Source organism: Macaca nemestrina, chromosome X, assembly GCF_043159975.1.
Source record: "Macaca nemestrina isolate mMacNem1 chromosome X, mMacNem.hap1, whole genome shotgun sequence".
In the NCBI taxonomy this organism is placed as follows: Eukaryota; Metazoa; Chordata; class Mammalia; order Primates; family Cercopithecidae; genus Macaca; species Macaca nemestrina.
Genome location: NC_092145.1, coordinates 71220994 through 71233783, shown reverse-complemented (window position 1 = coordinate 71233783; position 12790 = coordinate 71220994). Strand labels below are relative to the sequence as shown.

The window sequence follows — 12790 nt, the reverse complement described above, 5'->3', positions numbered from 1 at the left end:
TGCGGACTGTATTAGATTGGCTGCCATAACAAAATACTATAGACTGGATGGTTTAAATATTTATTTTTCTCACAGTTGTGGAGACTGAAAAGTTTAATATCAAGGTGCCAGCTGATTCAGTATTTAGTTCCTCATAAGTGTTCTCCTCTTGGCACATAGACAGTTGCCTTCTTGCTATGACTTCACATGATAGAGAGAGAGAGAGAGAGAGAGAGAGAAAGGAGAGAGGAGAGAGAGAGAGAGAGAGAGACGGAGAGAGGGGGAAGAGAGAGAGAGAGCAAGCACACAAACTCTCTGGTATCTTTTCATATAAGAGCACTAATCCCATCATGAGGGCACCATTCTCATAACCTTATCTAACTCTAATTACCTCCCAAACACCTCTTTTCCAAATATCATCACATTAGGGATTTAGGGATTCAGGCTTCAATTAACAAATTTGCTGGCAGGGGGGCACACAAACATTCAGTCAATAACAAAGAAATGTCACCAGAGATGTAAAGAGAGTCCAGACTGGTGAGAGCTTTGAATATTACGCAAAGCATCTGGGTAACTGCTGCTGATTTTTGAGCAGCAGAGCAACAAGTTCAGACTAATGATTTGTGAAGACAATTTTGATTTCGGTGGGAAAGATGGGTTGTAAGGAGAGGAACCAGAGCTGTTGTGATAGTCTAGGAAAGAGGAAATGAAGATCTGAGCTAAAGGCAATGGCAGTAGGAATGAAACAAGAAACAGAAGATATAAGAAATCTGAAGGGACTAGCTAACTAATTCAATTGGAGAGCTGAGAAAGAGGTAGAAGATGTCTTTGCGATTAATTGAATTTGCAGGAAACAAGATTAACAAAAGATCCATTTATCTTAATAGTTATCGAAAATCTTTCCAGAATGTATGAATCCCTTTTTCAGCCTTAGTGGCAGAGTCTAATGAAAATAATCCAATCATTTTTGTGGTTGAAAATTCACAGGTTTTGGGGGGCATTTTTCAGAAAAAGTAGTTCACATCATAGAAGTCTATAAATGTAAATATGAGCAGAAAAACTTTGAACATACTTTTAGTATACTGAGTCCAAGACATCTTGGAGGTTTGTGTTTCATTTTCTCTACTTATTGCTATTAGCTTGTTTTGCTGCTATTCACCTTTCTCCAAAATTTGATATAGCAAAAATTGCAATTTAATCGATGATTTGAAGTCATGAATTTTCTGCTCCTTTTGCTATAAACTGAATTTAATTAACTTTAAGTTTATAACAGATCATAGGACATTAAAGCTATTTGAGTATAAATATATTTTGATAAAAACTTTCATTTCTCTTAAAAGGATGAATTTCATTAAAATATTTTCCGTATCTTATGAGTGATTTTATATCCATCCTAACTCTAAATATATTGACAACATAAATTTATCTGATTTGATATTTAAAGTGAAATGAAGTTTTCATTTAGCAGAATTTTAATAAGTAGAAAATTCAGTTAAAATGTTTCAATTATGAAATTAACCCTGCCGATAGGATTCTTCTTCTTTTTTTAAAACTAATCAACCAAATACCACGTATTCTCACTCGTAAGTGGGAGCTAAGCATGGAGCACACGTGGACATAAATATGGTAACAATAGACACTGTGAACTACTAGGTGGCTGTGGGTATGGGCTGGGTTAAAAAACTACCTATTAGGTACTATGCTCAGTACCTGTGTGACAGGATCTGTACTCCAAATCTCAAAATCACGCAGTATTCCTACGTAACAAATCTACACATGTTCCCCCTTTATCATCTAAAATAAAAGTTGAAAGAAAAAATGATTAGCTGGGAAAAGAAAATACTGAACAATAACATCTGGGTACAATACAATTTTTGAAAGGTTCTTGCAGTCAAACATATGTAACATAAAATTGACCATTTTAACCATATTTAAGTATACAATTCAGTGGCATTAATCATATTCACAATCTTGTGAAATAATCACCATCATCTATTTCCAAAACTTTCATCACTCCAAACAGAAGTACTCTACCATTAAGCAATGACTTCTCATTCGTGTCTGCCTCTAGTTTCTGTTAATCTCTAATCTTTCTAGTGTATAAATTTGCATATTTTAGATATTTTATGTAAATGAAATTACACAATATTTGTTTTTTAGTGTCTGGCTTATTTCACTTAGTGTAAAACTTTCAAGGTTCATTCATGTCATATCATGTTACAAAACTTTATTACTTTTTATAGCTGAATATTACTCAATTGAATTTATATGCCATATTTGTTTATGCATTCATCTGTTGATGGAGACTTGGACTGCTTCTGACTTTTGGCTATTAGGAATAAGGCTACAATGAACATTGGCATACAATTACTTGTTTGAGTCTCTGCTTTCACTTCCTTTGGATATATACTTAGGAGTGGAATTGCTGATTCATATGACAATTCTATGTTTAAATTTTGGAGGAACTATCAAACTGTTTCCATAGCAGCTGCAGCATTTTACATTTCCGTCAACAATGTACAAGGGTTCCAATTTTAGTGCATCCTCAACAACACTTCTTGTTTTCTTTTTTTTTTATTACAACCACCCTAATTGATGTAAAGTGGTTTTGATTTGCATTTATCTAATGACTAATGATGTTGAACATCTTATTTATGCTTATTGCCTACCTTTATATCTTTGGAGAAATATCTATTCAAGTCTTTTGCCCATTTTTTAATTGGGTTGTTTGATTTTTGCTGTTGTTGAATTGTAGGAATTCTTTATTCTCTGTAATAATCTCTTAGGTATGTAATATGCAAATATTTTCTTCCACTATGTAAGTTGTCTTTTTACTTTTTTTCTACATTTTTTCTTTTTCTTTTTTATTGAGACGGAATCTCACTGTGTCACAAAGGCTGGAGTGCAATGGCACAATCTCAGCTCACTGCAACTTTCGTCTACCAGGTTCAAGCAATTCTCCTGCCTCAGCCTCCCAAGTAGCTGGGACTACAGGGACATGCCACCACGCCAGCTAATTTTTTGTATTTTTAGTAGAGACAAGGTTTCACCTTGTTAGCCAAGATGGTTTCAATCTCCTGACCTCGTGATCCACCCGTCTTGGCCTCCAAAAGTGTTGGGATTATAGGCGTGAGCCACTGCTCCTGGCCGTCTTTTTAATTTCTTAATAATGTCCTTTGATACATGAAAGTTTTCAATTTTGACGAAGTCTATTATATATTCAGTTTTTTCTTTTGTTGTTCATGTTTTTAGTGCCATATCTAAGAACCCATTACCATATTTAAGGCCATGACAGTTTATCCCCTTGCTTTCTTGTAAGAGATTTTAGGTTTTGGCTCTTATATTTGGGTAATTTATCCATTGCGAGATTATTTTTGTGTACAGTTTAACGTAGGGATACAACTTCACTCTTTTGCATTTGGAAATTTAGTTATTCCACCAGAATTCATTGAAGAAACTATTCTTTCTCAATTGAATAAACTTGACACCCTTGTCAAAAATCAGTTTGTTACACCAGGGCACAAAATGACAAATATCACTTTTTTTTTCCACTCATGTGTGAGGACTAAAAAAAAAAAAAAAAAAAAAAAAAAAAAAAAAAAAAAAAAAAAGACATTGATCCCATGGAGATGGTGAATAAAATAGTGCTTACCAGAAGCTGGGAAATGTAGTGGAGAGTGGAGAGTAGGGGATAAAGATGGGTTGGCTAGTGGGTACAAAAATACAGTTAGGTAGAAGGAATATGTTCTAGTCTTCTAGAGCACTATAGGGTGACTATAGTTAACAAAAAAAGTTGTACATTTCACAACAGCTAAAAGAGAAGACTTAGAATGTTTCCAACACAATCAAATTATAAATGTTTGAGGTGATGGATATCTCAATTACCCAGATTTTATCATTATGTATTGTTTGATTGTATCAAAGTATCACATATACCCCATAAATATATACAACTATTATGTACCTATAAAATAAAAAATTAATTGGCCATAAATATACAGATGGATTTCTGAACTCTCAACTATATTCCATTTGTTTATATGACTACTCATATTGTTTTTATTCCTATAGCTGTGTACTCAATTTTGAAATTAGGAAGTGTGAGTCCTCCAACTTTGTTGTCCTTCGTCATGATTGTTTTGGCTATTCAGGGCTTTTTGAAATTTCATATACATTTGAGAATCAGCTTTTTGACTTCTCAAAAGAAAGGCTGTTGAAATCTGTAGATTGCTTTAAATAGTATTGGTATTTTAGCAATGTTAAATTTCTCAATCCATGAACATTAATGTCTTTCTATTTATTTAGGTATTCTTTCAGAAATATTTTATAGTTTTCCATTGACAAGATTTTCACCTTTTTGGTTAAACTTATTCCTAGATATTTTATTATTTGTATGTTATTTCAATGAAATTGTGTTTTTAGTTTTTTTTTTTTTATTGTTCATTGCCGATCTGCAACTTTGCTGAATTAATTTATTAAGCCCAGTAGATTTTGTTTTTTGAGGATTCTTTGGTATTTCCTATTTATAGGATCATGTCATCTGTGAATATAGTTTTCCTTCTCTTATAATTTGGATTTTTAAAATTTCTTTCTCTTATATATTTCCCTGGTTATGACTTTTAATATGATGTTGGATAGCAGTGATAATTTGAACATTCTAGTCTTGTACCTGATCTTAGGGGAAAATATTTCAGTCTTTCAGTATTAAGTGTGTTATGTCCTGTGAGTTTTTCCTATATACCCTTTATCATGTTGTGGACATTTCCTTCTACCCCTAGTTTTCTGAGTTTCCTTATCATGAAAGTGTGTTGGATTTTGTAAAATGCCTTTTCTGCCTCAATTGAGAGGCTCACGTGGAGTGTTTAAATGCTCTTTACGTGTTGCATTCTGTTGATTGATTTTTTTTTAGGTTAAACCATTTTTGTATTCTTGGGACAAATCTCATTTGGTTATGGTATACAACCCTTTTTTTTTTAACCTACATTTGCTGGTTGCTTTATTTAATTTTTCACTTTAAACACAAGACGAAACCCAAAACCTCTGAACTTGTACTTTTCAAATTGAAAGAGAATAGCTACAATTCTAAAATAGCATCAATACAGTAAGTATCTCATTCTTAATAGTATTAATGGACTATACTGAAATATGTATAAATATGTATAAATATATTGTACTCAATTTGCCACTGAAATCAATTACAAATATTTATTTTGAAAGGTGCTACTATAAAGTTTATAGACTCAAATGTTTACAGTGGTTATTCAGATTTATGGAATACTTAGACAACAGGTTCATCTTCAACTTGTGGGCTATTTTATAATATTTATGAGCAGTAATTTTAAAGACATAGAAAGCCATTTTTTAATATAAATTAGAAACATTAAAATCATCTGTCTTTAGTGCCTTCGGTTGTCACATGGCCATAAACCAAACACTCCCAAAATTTCAAATGACCACTGAGGCTACTTGTGCAAAAATTCCCATGTGTCAGTACTTTCAATGTTGTGTGCATCAAATTATAGTACAGAAGTGACTATAAACAAGATGCAGCCCCTCTATTTCCATGAATAGCATATTGTATTATAGTAAATTGAGTTTATATTCCACCAAGTGTCATTCTCCCATTACTTCACTTTGTGACAGATAAGCATAGCTTCAAATCTAGTAGTCTCTTCATTACCCCTCAAAATATCCAATGAAAGGTTTGAGCTCAAAAGAAATGGAAGACATCAAATCTGCTGCACTGCCTTAAATTTCGATTTATAATTTTAGTGGAGCAAATAACCACTGAATGTTTCTCAGTGGGGAAATATTCATTTTATCTTGGTTAAGCTGGAAATTCTCTTCCGAAAATTCAAGAGGGTGACTAGGTAAAAGTTCATTTTTCATACACACACACAAAATTGTCAGAAGATTATGACTTGCAAGAGATCCTCTTGCTGCAAGTTCAGTAGCTGGAATACTGCCCTTTAGATGAGATCCAAGTCCTCTGGTATCCATCTTCTGCCACTCTCTACAATCCTTTTAATATGCTGTTGGATTTGTTTTCCTCATTTTTTTTAGGGATTTTTGTATGTATGTTCCGAAAGAATATAGCTCTGTTAATTTCTTCTCTTGCAATGTCTTTTCTGACTGGTATCAGAGTAATGCAGACCTTACAAAATAATTTAGAAAGTGTTTTCTTCTCTTAAATTTTTTGAAAAGTCTCAGAAAAATTGATGTTAATTTTTCATTAAATGTTTAATGAAACTCACCAATGAAGTAATCTGGGCCTGGACTTTTCTTCATTGGGACATTTTATATTACTGATTCAATCTCATTCTGTGTTATAATTTTGTTCAGATTTTTTATTTCTTTTTTAATCAATTTTGGTAATGACTATGTTCCTGGGAATTTGCTTATTTGATCTATATTATCTGACTTGCTGGTGTACAACTGTTCATAATATTTTCTTACAATTATTTTTATTTCTGTAAGTTTTTTTAAATATGTATTTTACAAAAGCTTATGTTAAAATATGTTTATTAGTATTGATGTACAATATTTTTTCTCCCTTTATAACTTTTCTTGATTTCTCAGTTTGTAATTCCTCCTGAAACTGACTTTTACTTCTGTGTGTGTGTGTGTGTGTGTGTGTGTGTGTGTGTGTGTGTTGCATTGCCATTTCTACTGTGGCGAAACTCAAGACAATATTCTTACTTAATTGAGAGTGCAAGAATACATGGATTAGACCAGAAAAGCAGGACTTATTCCACTGACTTAAAATTTTTCTGACATTACCAGAGACGAGGTATTTCTCAGAAATATATTCTGCACCTAAACAGGAACTTCTATAAGCATCAATTTTATATTATTGTACCTATCTTTTGGGGATTGTTGGCACTGGACACGAGATGCTCTTAGGTTGCATACACAGACACAGAATTAACCATTGAATCTCTTAAACAGAAAAATGTGCCCTTTTCAATTTAATTTAAGCTTTCCATCAAGTTCGAGAGTTTGGAGTAAACACATCTTTAACATGCCTCTGATGGCTAATTTTTCTTTTCTTTTTTTTTCTTTCTTTCTTTTCTTTGTTTTGTAAGCTGCAGACAAACCTTCATTTATTTATTTATTCATTCTTTTGTTTGTTCCACAGAGTTTTGCTGAGCACCGACTCCAAGCAAGGCATGTGCTAGGTGCCTGGGATAAAATACTGACTCACAAAGAGGAGGACCCTGTCTTATGATGTTCTTATTATCAAAATTCAGGCAAGACTTAGAATAAATATTTAAGTTAGAGTTGATTTCAAAAAGCTAAAACTGGTTATGTAGTCCATTTCAACAGCTTTTTTAAAAAAATGAGACATGCAGCTAATCAGTAATGGAGCCTATATTCAAGCCATATTCCACAATCAATATTTATTTATTTATTTATTTATTTATTTATTTGGTTTTTTGTTTGTTTTTAATTTTACTTTAAGTTCTGGGATACAAGTACAGAATGTGTAGGTTTGCTACATAGGTATACGTGTGCCAGGGTGGTTTACCGAACCTATCGACTTGTCCTCTAGGTTTCAAGCCCCACATGCATTAACTATTTGTCCTAATGCTCTCCCTCCCATCACCCTCCACTCCCTGACTGGCTCAGGTGTGTGTTGTTCTGCTCCCTGTGTCCATGTGTTCTCATTGTTTACCTCCCACTTATGAGTGAGAACATGTAGTGTTTGGTTTTCTGTTCCTGTGTTACTTTTCTGAGGATAATGGCTTCCAGCTTCATCCACGTCCCTGCAAAGAACATGATCTCATTACTTTTTATGGCTGAATAGTATTCCATGGTGTATATGTACCACATTTTATTTATTCAGTCTTATCATTGGTGGGCTTGGTTCCATGTCTTTGCTATTGTAAATAGGGGCCTGCAATAAACATACATGTGCATGTGTCTTTTTTTTTTTTTTTTTTTTTTTTTTTTTTTTTGAGATGGAGTCTTGCTCTGCCACCCAGGCTGGAGTGCAGTGGCCGGATCTCAGCTCACTGTGAGCTCCGCCTCCCGGGTTTACGCCATTCTCCTGCCTCAGCCTCCCAAGTAGCCGGGACTACAGGCACCCGCCACCACGCCCGGCTAGTTTTTTGTATTTTTTTTAGTAGAGACGGGTTTTCACCGTGTTAGCCAGGATAGTCTCGATCTCCTGACCTCGTGATCCACCCATCTCGGCCTCCCAAAGTGCTGGGATTACAGGCTTGAGCCACCGCGCCCGGCCAATGCATGTGTCTTGATAGTAGAATGATTTATACTCCTTTAGATAGTACCCTTTAACGGAATTGTTGGGTAAAAAAGTATTTCTGGTTCTAGATCCTTGAGGAATCACCACACTGTCTTCCACAATGGTTGAATTAATTTACATACCCACAAACTGTGTAAAAGCATTCCTATTTATCCACAGCCTCACCAGCATCTATTTTTTATTGACATTTTAATAATCAACATTCTGACTGGCATGAGATGGTATCACATTGTGGTTTTGATTTGCATTTCTCTAATGATCAGTGATGTTGAGCTTTCTTTCTTAGGTTTGTTTTGGCCACATAAATGTCTTCTTTTGAGAAGTGTCTGTTTATGTCCTTTCCCCACTGTTTGATTGGGCTGTTTTTTTTTTTTTCTTGTAAATTTGTTTAAGTTTCCTATAGATTCTGGATATTAAACCTTGTCAGATGGGAAGATTGCAAAAATTTTCTCCCATTCTATAGTTGTCTGTTCACTCTGATGAGTTTCTTTTGTTGTGTAGAAGCCTTTAGTTTAATTAGATTTCATTTGTCAAATTTGGTTTTTGTTGCAATTGTTTTTGGCATTTTTGTCAGGAAATCTTTGTACATGCCTGTGTCCTGAATGGTATTTCTTAGGTTTTCTTCTAGGGTTTTTATGGATTTGGGTTTTACATTTAACCCTTTAATCCATCTTGAGTTATTTTTTTGTATAAGTTGTAAGGAAGGGGTCAGTTTCAGTATTCTGCATATGGCTAGTCAGTTTTCCTGGTACCATTTATTAAGTAGGAAATCTTTTCCCCATTGCTTGTTTTTGTCAGGTTTATCGAAGATCAGATGGTCATAGATGTGTGCTGTTCTTTCTTATGTCTCCATTCTGTTTCATTGGTCTATCTGTCTGTTTTGGTACCAGTACCATGCTGTTTTGGTTACTGTAGCCTTGTAGTATAGTTTGAAGTCAGGAAGCATGCCTTCAGCTTTGTTATCTTTGCTTAGGATTGTCTTGGGTGTATGGGCTCTTTTTTGATTCCATATAAAATTTAAAGTAGCTTTCTCTAATTCTGTGAAGAATATCAGTTATAGTTTGATGGGAATGGCATTAAATCTCTAAATTACTTTAGGCAGTATGGCCATTTTTATGATATTGATTCTTCCTATCCATGAACATGGAATATTTTTCCATTTGTTTGTATCCTCTTTTATTTCCTTGAGCAGGGGTTTGTAGTTCTCCTTAAAGAGGTCTTTCACATCCCTTGTTAGCTGTATTTCTAGGTATTTTATTGTCTTTGTAGCTATTGTGAATGGGAGTTCATTCATGATTTGGCTCTCTGGTTGTCTATTTTTGGTGTATAGGAATGCTTGTGATTTTTGCACATTGATTTTGTATCTTGAGACTTTGCTGAAGTTGCTTATAAGCTTAAGGAGTTTTGGGGCAGAGAAGATTTGGTTTTCTAAATATAGAATGATGTCATCTACAAACAGAGACAATTTGACTTCCTGTCTTCCTATTTGAATACCCTTTATTTCTTTCTCTTGCTTGATTGCTCTGGCCAGAACTTCCAATACTATGTTGAATAGGAATGGTGAGAGAGGATTTCTTTGTCTTTTGTTGGTTTTCAAAGGGAATGCTTCCAACTTTTGCCCTTTCAGTATGATATTGGCTGTGGATTTGCCATAAATAGCTCTTATGTTGAGATATGTTCCATCAATATTTAGTTTATTTAGAGTTTTTAACATAAAGGGGTGTTGAATTATATTGAAGGCCTTTTCTGCATCTATTGAGATAATCCTGAAGTTTTTGTCATTGGTTCTGTTCATATGGCAGATTATGTTTATTGATTTGTTTCTGTTAAGCCAGCCTTGCATCCCAGGGATGAAACTGACTTGATCATGGTGGACAAATTTTTGATGTGCTGGTGGATTCGATTTACCAGTATTTTATTGAGGATTTTCTCATTGATGTTCATCAGGGATATTGGCATGAAGTTTTTGTTGTTGTTGTTGTATCCCTGCCAAGTTTTGGTATCAGGATGATGCTTGCTTCATAAAATGAGATAGGGAAGAGTCCCTCCTTTTTGGTTGTTTGGAATAGTTTCAGAAGAAATTGAACTAGATCCTTTCTGTACCTCTGGTAGAATTCGGCTGTGAATCTGTCTGGTCCTGGGCTTTTTTTGGTTGGTAGGCTACTGCCTCAATTTCAGAACTTGCTATTGGTCTATTCAGGGATTCAACTTCTTCCTGGTTTAGTTTTAGGAGAGTGTATGTGTCCAGCAATTTATCCATTTCTTCTAGATTTTCTAATTTATTTGTGGACAGGTGTTTATGGTATTCTCTAATGGTAGTTTGTATTTCTGTGGGGTCAGTGGGGGATATCCCCTTTATCATTTTTTATTGTGTCTATTTGATTCTTCCCTTTTTTCTTCTTTATTAGTCTGGCTAGCGGTCTATCTACTTTGTTAATTTTTTCAAAAACCCAGCTCCTAGATTCATTGATTTTTGAAGGGTTTTTCATGTTTCTATCTCCTTCAATTCTGCTCTGATCTTAGTTATTTCTTGTCTTCTGCCAGCTTTTGGATTAGTTTGCCCTGCTTCTCTGGTCCTTTAATTGTGATGTTAAGGTCTTGGGTTGAGATTTTTCTAGCTTTCTGATGTGGTCACTTAGTACTATAAATTTCCCTCTTAACACTGCTTTAGCTGTGTCCCAGGAATTCTGGTATGTCGTTTCTTTGTTCTCTTTGGTTTCAAAGAACTTCTTGATTTATGCCTTGATTTTATTATTTGCCCAGGAGTCATTCAGGAGTAGGTTGTTCAATTTCCATGTAGTTGTGTAGTTTTGAGTAACTTTCTTAATCCTGAGTTCTAATTTGATTGCACTGTGGTCTGAGATTCTGTTTGTTATGATTTCAGTTGTTTTGCATTTGCTGAGGAGTGTTTTACTTCCAATTATGTGGTCAATTTTAGTATAAGTGCCATGTGGCACTGAGAAGAATATATATTCTGTTGTTTTGTTTTAGGAGAGTGTTGTAGATGTCTATTAGGACCACTTGATCCAGAGCCGAGTTCACGTCCTGACAATCCTTGTTAATTTTCTGTCTCATTGATCTGTCTAATATTGACAGGGGGGTGTTAAATATCGCACTGTTATGTGTGGGAGTCTAAGTCCTTCTGTATTTCTCTAAGAACTTATTTTATAAATCTGAGTACTCCTGTATTGGGTGCATATATATTTAGGATAGTTAGATCTTCTTGTTAAATTGATCCCTTTACCATTATGTAATGCCCTTCTTTGTCTTTTTTGATCTTTGCTGGTTTAAAGTCTGTTTTGTCAGAGACTAGCGTTGCAACCCCCACTTTTTTGTTTTCCATTTGCTTGGTAAATTTTCCTCTATTCCTTTATTTTCAGCCTATGTGTGTCTTTGCACATAAGATGGGTCTTCTGAATACAGCACAACAGTGGGTCCTGACTGTTTATCCAACTTGCCAATCTATGTCTTTTAACTGGGGCATTTAGCCCATTTACATTGAAGGTTAATATCCTTGTGTGTGAATTTGATTCTGTCATCATGATGCTGTCTGGTTATTTTGTACACTAGTTAATGCAGTTTCTTCACAGTGTCATTGGTCCTTGTACTTCAGTGTGTTTTTGCAGGGGCTGGTATCGTTTTTTCCTTTCCGTATTTAGTTCTTCCTTCAGGAGCTCTTGCAAGGCAGGCCTGGTGGTGGTGAAATCCTTCAGCATTTACATGTCTGAAAGGATTTTACTTCTCCTTCACTTATGAAGCTTAGTTTGGCTGGCTATGAAATTCTGGGTTAAAAATTATTTTATTTCAGAATGTTGAATATTGGCCCCCACTTTCTTCTGGTTTGTAGGGTTTCTGCTGGGAGATCCACTGTTAGTCTGATGGGCTTCCTTTTGTAAGTGACCTGGCCTTTCTCTCTGGCTGCCCTTAACAGTTTCTTCTGCATTTCAACCTTGGAGATTCTTATGATTATGTGTCTTGAGGCTGATCTTCCTGTGGAGTATCTTAATGGTGTTCTCTCTATTTCCTGAATTTGAATGTTGTGTCTTGCTAGGTTGGGGAAGTTCTCCTGGATAATATCTTGAATTGTGTTTTCCAACGTGGTTCCATTCTCCCCATCTCTTTCAGATACTCCAATCAATCATAAGTTCAGTCTTTTTACACAGTCCCACATTTCTCAGAAGTTTTGTTTGTTCCTTTGTATTCTTTTTGCTCTAATCTTGTCTGGATGCCTTATTTCAGCAAGATGGTCTTCAAGGTCTTCAAACTCTGATATCCTTTCTTCCACTTGATTGATTTGGCTATTGATACTTGTGTATACTTCATGGAGTTCTCGTTCTGTGTTTTTCAGCTCCATCAGGTCATTTACATCCTTTTCCATCCTTTTCTAAACTGGATATTCTGGTTAGCAGTTCCAGTAATCTTTTATCAAGGCTCCTTGCTTATTTGCATTAGGTTAGAACATGCTCTTTTAGCTCAGCAGAATTTGTTATTACCCACATTCTCAAACCTACTTCTGTCAATTCATCCATCTTATCCTTTGTCTAA

At 34.8% G+C, this 12790-nt stretch overlaps 1 pseudogene; it reads right to left on the bottom strand.

The window, feature by feature from the left end:
• Positions 1–5559: 5559 nt before the first annotated feature.
• LOC112427058 (proteasome maturation protein pseudogene) lies at positions 5560–5979 on the bottom strand (annotated as a pseudogene).
• Positions 5980–12790: the final 6811 nt, after the last annotated feature.